This window comes from Urtica dioica, chromosome 7 (genome assembly GCF_054948205.1).
Source record: "Urtica dioica subsp. dioica isolate 48M chromosome 7, U.dioica_male_clone48M_v1_H2, whole genome shotgun sequence".
In the NCBI taxonomy this organism is placed as follows: Eukaryota; Viridiplantae; Streptophyta; class Magnoliopsida; order Rosales; family Urticaceae; genus Urtica; species Urtica dioica.
In genome coordinates, this window is record NC_142762.1 from 23,443,385 (window position 1) to 23,450,078 (window position 6,694).

At 41.9% G+C, this 6,694-nt stretch overlaps 1 long non-coding RNA gene across 3 annotated transcripts in view; it reads right to left on the reverse strand.

The window, feature by feature from the left end:
- Positions 1–1,512, reverse strand: part of LOC149390477 (uncharacterized) — a 91,626-nt gene extending 90,114 nt beyond the window's left edge. The window contains exons 1-2 of one of the 3 annotated variants that reach the window (XR_016300151.1): positions 1,200–1,503; positions 124–326 (exon numbers count right to left, since the gene is read on the reverse strand). This is a non-coding gene — a long non-coding RNA (uncharacterized LOC149390477). Of the gene's footprint in view, positions 1–123; positions 327–1,199 lie in introns of all 3 variants that reach the window. The other 2 variants (XR_016300149.1, XR_016300150.1) reach the window with 2 other exon arrangements.
- Between the last annotated feature and the right edge of the window lie 5,182 nt (positions 1,513–6,694).

Consider the following 6,694-nt stretch of genomic DNA (forward strand, 5'->3'; position numbering starts at 1 on the left):
GCCTTAATCTTCAATGTTTGTGTCTTTTAAGGCTTTTCCTACTCTTTATTATTATTAACACGAAAATGCACGTAAACAGGATTATTCCCTTGGTAAGTAGTTGACTTATGTCTCCACGCTTACCTGGAACAGCTCGACAGAAAGTTCGACAAGTTCCAGCGATGTCTTGCTTTTCACGTTCTCCGGAATACTTGACACTTGTCGAAACGTCAAAGGAAGAGTTAATCGAGTTTTAACATCGATAACACTTTCCTCGAAACTTCAAATTCCTGCTTCGTTGCCTTTGACTCTGTCGGTTCCCGCTCGTCCATCTAATTCTGTAATCCCTTTCGTGGAATCCGATAACTAGTCAAATTCATGATTCCAAGCTCCCATAAATTTCCGAAATCAAAATTAAATTCCTCGAGACAATTCAACGAGCCCGGAAACATACTCTATTCAAAATCCGGACCCAAGCAAGTCACACAACCAAACAATTCCGGAGACACAACGAGCAATCCTACAACCAAACGAGCGCAAACACTCGTATCCATATTCAAACACAAGGCACAACATATTCTCATCGATACCAAACATACACAAACAATTGCACAATCTCGACTCAAGTCCCCGATTCAAACCCATAATCAAAATTTGCACATAATCGGACTGGTTTGAACAGCGACTAAAAATTGCATCATAACTCGAGCTATACAGCTCGAAATCCAACGATTCCAGTTTCAGAACGTAACTAACTTCCGTACCTTTCTAACGATATATTATAAGCCTACATATGACCAGAATAGCTATCTCAAAAACAGCCCGTAATATCGGGTCGCTGATCTGGAAATTTTCAGTTCACAGCTTAAAACCAACAACTTCAAAAATTCATAACTAGATCAATACTCAATGGATTTTAATGTTCTTGGTCATTTTAGAAAGCCCATAACGTCTACTATTCAGGAAAAATATCAACAAATCCAAATTAAACCGGTACTGATCTGTCCACATCCGTTTACTCTCAGATTTCGTCCAAAATCAAACCACACAAGAAAACGAGTTCAATCATCAAATTCATCTCATAATCAACAACAACCAAGCTCAAAGAACAAACAAAACCAACCAAAATCTCAGATTTCATCTCGGATCAAAAACCCCCAAATTAATTCCTCAAACCCTAATCTCCAAAATCTTCAAATCAGCCATGGAAGAATCCTTACCTTGCTGGAAGAAATGAGCTACCCAACCCGTCAACTTTCTCTTTTCCTCGTCGGAGACACTCACCGGAGCTCCCGGGACTCACGGCGCTTCTTCTTTCCTCGGCGAGGCGCGCGCGCACGGAGCTCGAGGCTCGGGTTGATGGCACACGAAGATGGTGAGCGGGGAAGAAGAAGGACGAGGATGAGGGGGTGGTGATGTGGTTGGTCGGCCGGAGAGAGAGAGACTCGGTGGTTGTTGTCAATTTTTTTTTTCTCTGTTTCTTCTTGCAGGTGGCTCGCGCGAGTGAAGAAGGAGAAGAAGAGAATATATAGTGCACGTGAAGAAGAGAGAGAGAGTGGCCGAAAGAGATAAGGGAAAGGAAGGATAAGATTTCCACGTGGCAGCTCAAACCTTATCCTATTATTCACAAACCAACCTCTTTTCCTTGTTTTCTTTCAAATGGGTCCCTTGAAAATCATTACAACCAAGTCCTCTTCATATAATTATTTAATTAAACCCATAACCGAAGGGATTATAATTATATGATTCGAACCGAGAATTTTCTTGTTCATTCTCAATTAATTAAAATATATTTAAGGTTTCTCGGAATTAATTCTCGTTCTTGAGAATTTATTTCTTAAATTAATTTCCGGAATATTTCCTCGGAAATAATTTATTAGTCGAGATAAACTCGATAATTCCTTTATTTATTCCGAGATTTCTCCTTACCTTAATATATTTTAAATTAACTCGAGAAACTTATACGTCCATCATTCACTCAAAACATAATTGTAACAAACGGAAGCTCGTTTATTTTATTCAAATCCACAAGTCGAGCGTTACAAAAGTTTGTATATTACAGAAACTTTCCAACCCTAGATCTATTCCTACAGAGTACAACCGCGAAATGGAGGTTGCCATGATCCGAGCAAATATAGAGGAAGATCGCGAGTCGACCATGGCCAGATTTATCAACGGGCTGAACACTGACATAGAGGACAAGGAGGAGTTGCAACATTATGTCGAGATGGAGGATTTGGTTCACTTGGCCGTCAAGATTGAGAACTAGCTCAAGACGAGGGGCAGCCTGATAGCAAATGGATTTCCACAGCAGCCCTCATGGAAGAAGAATTTTATTGGAGATGAGAAAAACAACTTCACTTCCCGAGGCGATTCAAAAAAGGCGAGCTCGTCCAAGACTCCAACCACAACGCCTTATGCTTTAAACGTTCAAAGGAAGCAAGAGAGGCCTGTTCAGAGGAATCGAGACATCAAGTGCTTCAAGTGTCAAGGCTTGGGACATGTCACAAATCAATGCCCAAACAAGAGGAACACGCTGATTCTTGCAACATGAGAAGTAGTAATTGATGATGATGATGATGAGGATGATGGCGATAAGTCTGACGAAGAGATACACCCACCTGCAGATCTTGTGTTGGTCTCTCGACGAGTTATGAACGCCCAAGTTGGGCAAGAAGATGAACAGCAAGAGAACATATTCCACACTAGATGTCATGTAGGTGACAAGATGTGTAGCATGATCATCGATGTTGGGAGTTGCACAAACGTTGCTAGTGTCGCTATGGTGAAGAAGCTTGGATTGCCAACAACAAATCATCCACCGTCTTACAAGCTTCAGTGGCTCAACGACGGTGGAGAGGTATGTGTTAATAAGCAGGTCCTTGTTCCTTTTCACATTGGAAGTTATGAGGACTCTCTTGTTTTCAATGTGGCGCCCATGGATGCGAGTCATATACTTTTGGGGAGGCCAAGGCAGTTTGACCGAAGGGTGACACATGACGGTTACACCAACAAGTATTCTCCAAAGCACAAGAACCGCACAATCACCCTTACACCTCTTACTCCGAGGCAAGTCTATGACGATCAGTTGAAGTTGCAAAAAGAGAGAAAGAGTTCAGATCCAAGGAAAAGAAAAGGATAACGAGGGAGATAGAAAAAAGGAAAGCAACTCTGAGACAAAAAAGAGTGAGAAAAAAGAAAATGAAAAAAAGAAGTAAAAAAGAAGAGTGATGGGAATGGTGAGAGAAAACACAACAACTTCTTTGTGGAGGCGAGTTGTAATGTATAAACTTTTGTAACCGCTCGACTTGTGAATTTGAATAAAATGGACGAGTTTTAATTCAAATTCTTGTTGCATATGAGACGTCCTTAAATTTTAAATATCTTGGAATATGATAATATTTAAGGTCGATGAAATTTCGGAATGAGAATATTCGAGTAATCCAATATTATTATTCGAAACATACTCGGAGATTTAAAAATCTCAAGAGTAAAAATGAATTCCGAAATCCCTTAAATATATTCAAAATAACGAGAAATGATAATAATTTTCTTGGTTATTTTTCAAGATTATTTTTAATTAATTAAGGACAGGATTGTGAGAGTTTATTTTGAAAGGACTTATATGCAATATTTTGAAGGACGAAAGTGAAAGAAAAAGAGAAGCTGGGGTTGATTTGAGAGAGTTGTGGCAGGAGGGGATTGGTCCACGTATGCACGCGTGGCACGACGAGGAGCTGACACCTAGCCTCTCTTTCTGCCACCTCATCCTCTTTTCTTCTTCTTTCTTTCCTTCCCTCATTTCTCTTTCTCTTCTCTATCTTCATCTTCTTCCTCACTTTTTTCTCTCTCTCGGCCGAAACCCACACGAGGAAACCAGAAAAAAAAAAGAAGAGAAAAACTCTCGGCCTCCGTTCGATCGCCACCAACCCGTGATCGCCGCCACCACCCTCGTTCTTCATCTTCTTCTCTCTTCCTCTCCTTCGCGCGCCATCACCCAGCACCGAGCTCCACCGCGCGCTCCGGCCCGAGGAAGAACAGCACCGCCGAGCCCCGACGTCACCACCGCCACCTCTCACTCGCCTTCCTCTCTCTTCCTCTCCTTCGCGCGTCACCGACCGCTGAGCCACCGCGCGCGCGTAGACCGAGCGACACACCGCCGCCGCGAGCTCGCCGTGACCGCCGCCGAGGAAGTAGACGCCGGGAACACACAATCGAGCGACGAGGACACCGAATTCGTGAGAATCTCGGTAAGAACAAGCTAAACCAAATTGATTTCTTTTTCTGAGAAATTAGGGTTTGAGATTCCAAATTGGGGATTTTCGAATCCGAGTTGATTTCGGTTAAATTGATTGGTTTTATTTGTTCATTAGACTCGATTAATGATGTTTGTGACTTGAATTTGAAGATTGGTTTCGGATTTCTTGTTTTGGACTCAATTTATCCGAAAATGATGAACTAGGGTTTGAATTGGGGGTTTTTGATTTCGGGTTCGATTTCAGTGCAATTGCTCGGTTTGTTATGTTGTCTGAGCTTGATTATACCTGTGTTTGAGGCTGTGATGATGATGATATTGAGATGTTGAATTGTTTGGTTGAGTATGTTGTTTGGCCGTGTGGTTTTCTTGGCCGTGGGTTGTGATGATGTTGTCTTTGAGTGCTAGTTGGCCGTGTGACTTGTTTTGGTTTTTTTGGTTGGTCTGTTTTGTGGATGATATCTCTGAGCCTCGGTTTGATATGTTGGGATCGTTGTTGTGTTAGGACGGTTCCGGTTAATTGGATTTGTGTTGAGTTCGTTTGATTGGATTATGGGTTCGGGTTTTGAGTTATGTGATATCGGAATTTGGTTTTAAGATGTTAACTCGTCGTTGGGTTCCAGGTTTGATTTACAGACGTTGACGGACGGACGGGAACCAGACGAGTCGGGAGCGTTGAGATTAGCCTCTGAAGATCTCAAGTTGATAGAGTTATCGAAATAAAGCTCGATTAACTCGTGAGTTTTAAATCGCTTACAGCGTTTAAATACTCTTATATATGTACTTTCAGTATTTAAATAAATAATTTAGAATTATTTATTTAATAATGTTTATGAATTTAATTTAATTATTCATTTGGAATTCTCGGTTATTTTTAATTTCGGATTATTTGATTTATTTAAGACTCGTGATTACTCGTTGAACGTTATCTCGTATCACTCTCGATATGGGATACGCGAGTCTTGAATAAACCTCCGAAAAACCGGGGAATAATAAATTAAATTCTCGAATTCCGAACCGACTCTAATCCCGACAACGAACCCTTTTATCTTTAAGTAAACTCGAATCCAATATCTAACGGATGTTCGACTCCGGATGCTAGTTCTCTCGACGTTCGACAAGTGCCAGGTGTCTCGAAGAACGTGAGAAGCAAGACATCTTCGGGAATCGTCAAGCTTCTGTCGAACAATTCCGGGTAAGTGTGGAGACATAAGTCAACTACTTACCAAGGGTATAATCCTGCTTGTTTGTGCATATGCTTGCTAGTAAACAAGAGTAGGTAAAGGCCTAAAAATGAATAAACTCGAAGATTAAGGCTTCGGCCACTCTTGCTTGAAAACTTAGCTCGGGTTCGCCCGTTAGGTTCAAACGCTAACTTGAACCAGCCTTGCTTGCTTTGTGTGTGGTTAGACTCCTCTTCTAACTCTAGGAAGTAGGTTAGAATCGAGAGAACGGAAGAGCGATAGACTCTCAAATTCAATCGAGAGTAGAAAGTTCGAAAGTCACATTTCGAGCTTTCAACTTAAAACACTAAACGAGCTTCAAAGGGAAACAATAATTTCTTTCGGGGTTTATCCCGTCACGCTCTTCCGTATATAAGTTTAACGTGTACGCTGCTAGCTGCAGTGTACCCAAACTTTAAACTCGTGTCGGTGGTACTCACAAGTCCCTGACTTGTGCTTGGCGGGCCATGTCGGTCCGTGCGCCGAGTACTCGAAGCAATGGGTGAAGGTCGCGCATCGCGAGCTCATTGCTTGCTGGAAGACTCACCGGAAGCTGCCTTGAGCACACCGGGGCGTAGTGGGTGATGGTCGCGGTTCGCGAGCTCACTATGCCAGAGACCAGTGGCGCTGACGTCATGATGAAGGAAGTACCACTAGTGGATCCCAGACATGTGTAAAACTTAGATCGGTTAACGACTGCTGCTCGAAGTCGGGAACTGGTCTCTAGTCGGACCAGAGGTTATAGCAGTGTGGAGTGTATAACCTTGCGGGACGGCTAGTATTCTAGGATGCGCGCTCATTAGTCACTTTTAGGTGATAGCTGCATCCTGCATTCTTGTTTGCTTGTTCGCACGTCATATGCTTTGCATTAGCTGCTTTTCTTTCATAAGCTAGACTCCCGCTTGCTGAGTCTTTCGACTCATAGTTTTATGTCCCTTGGTAATGTAGATAAGGGCAAGGCAGCAATGTAGACGACCAAAAAGGAAACTGAGACGGAACGCGTATCTCTTGACCTACGGGCTATGGGTTCTGGCTCGGGAAGTAGATCTCTATATATATAATGTTTTGAATAATATCGACTCTTTCTTAAATAATATCCCGTGTATATATGTAAAGTCGGGAGCTTTTATGTACATATATATATATATATATATATATATATATATGTATAAGGGTCGATATACGACTTCTAGTTCTAAAGAAAAACGAAAAATTTCCCGAGATTTCCGATAACCAC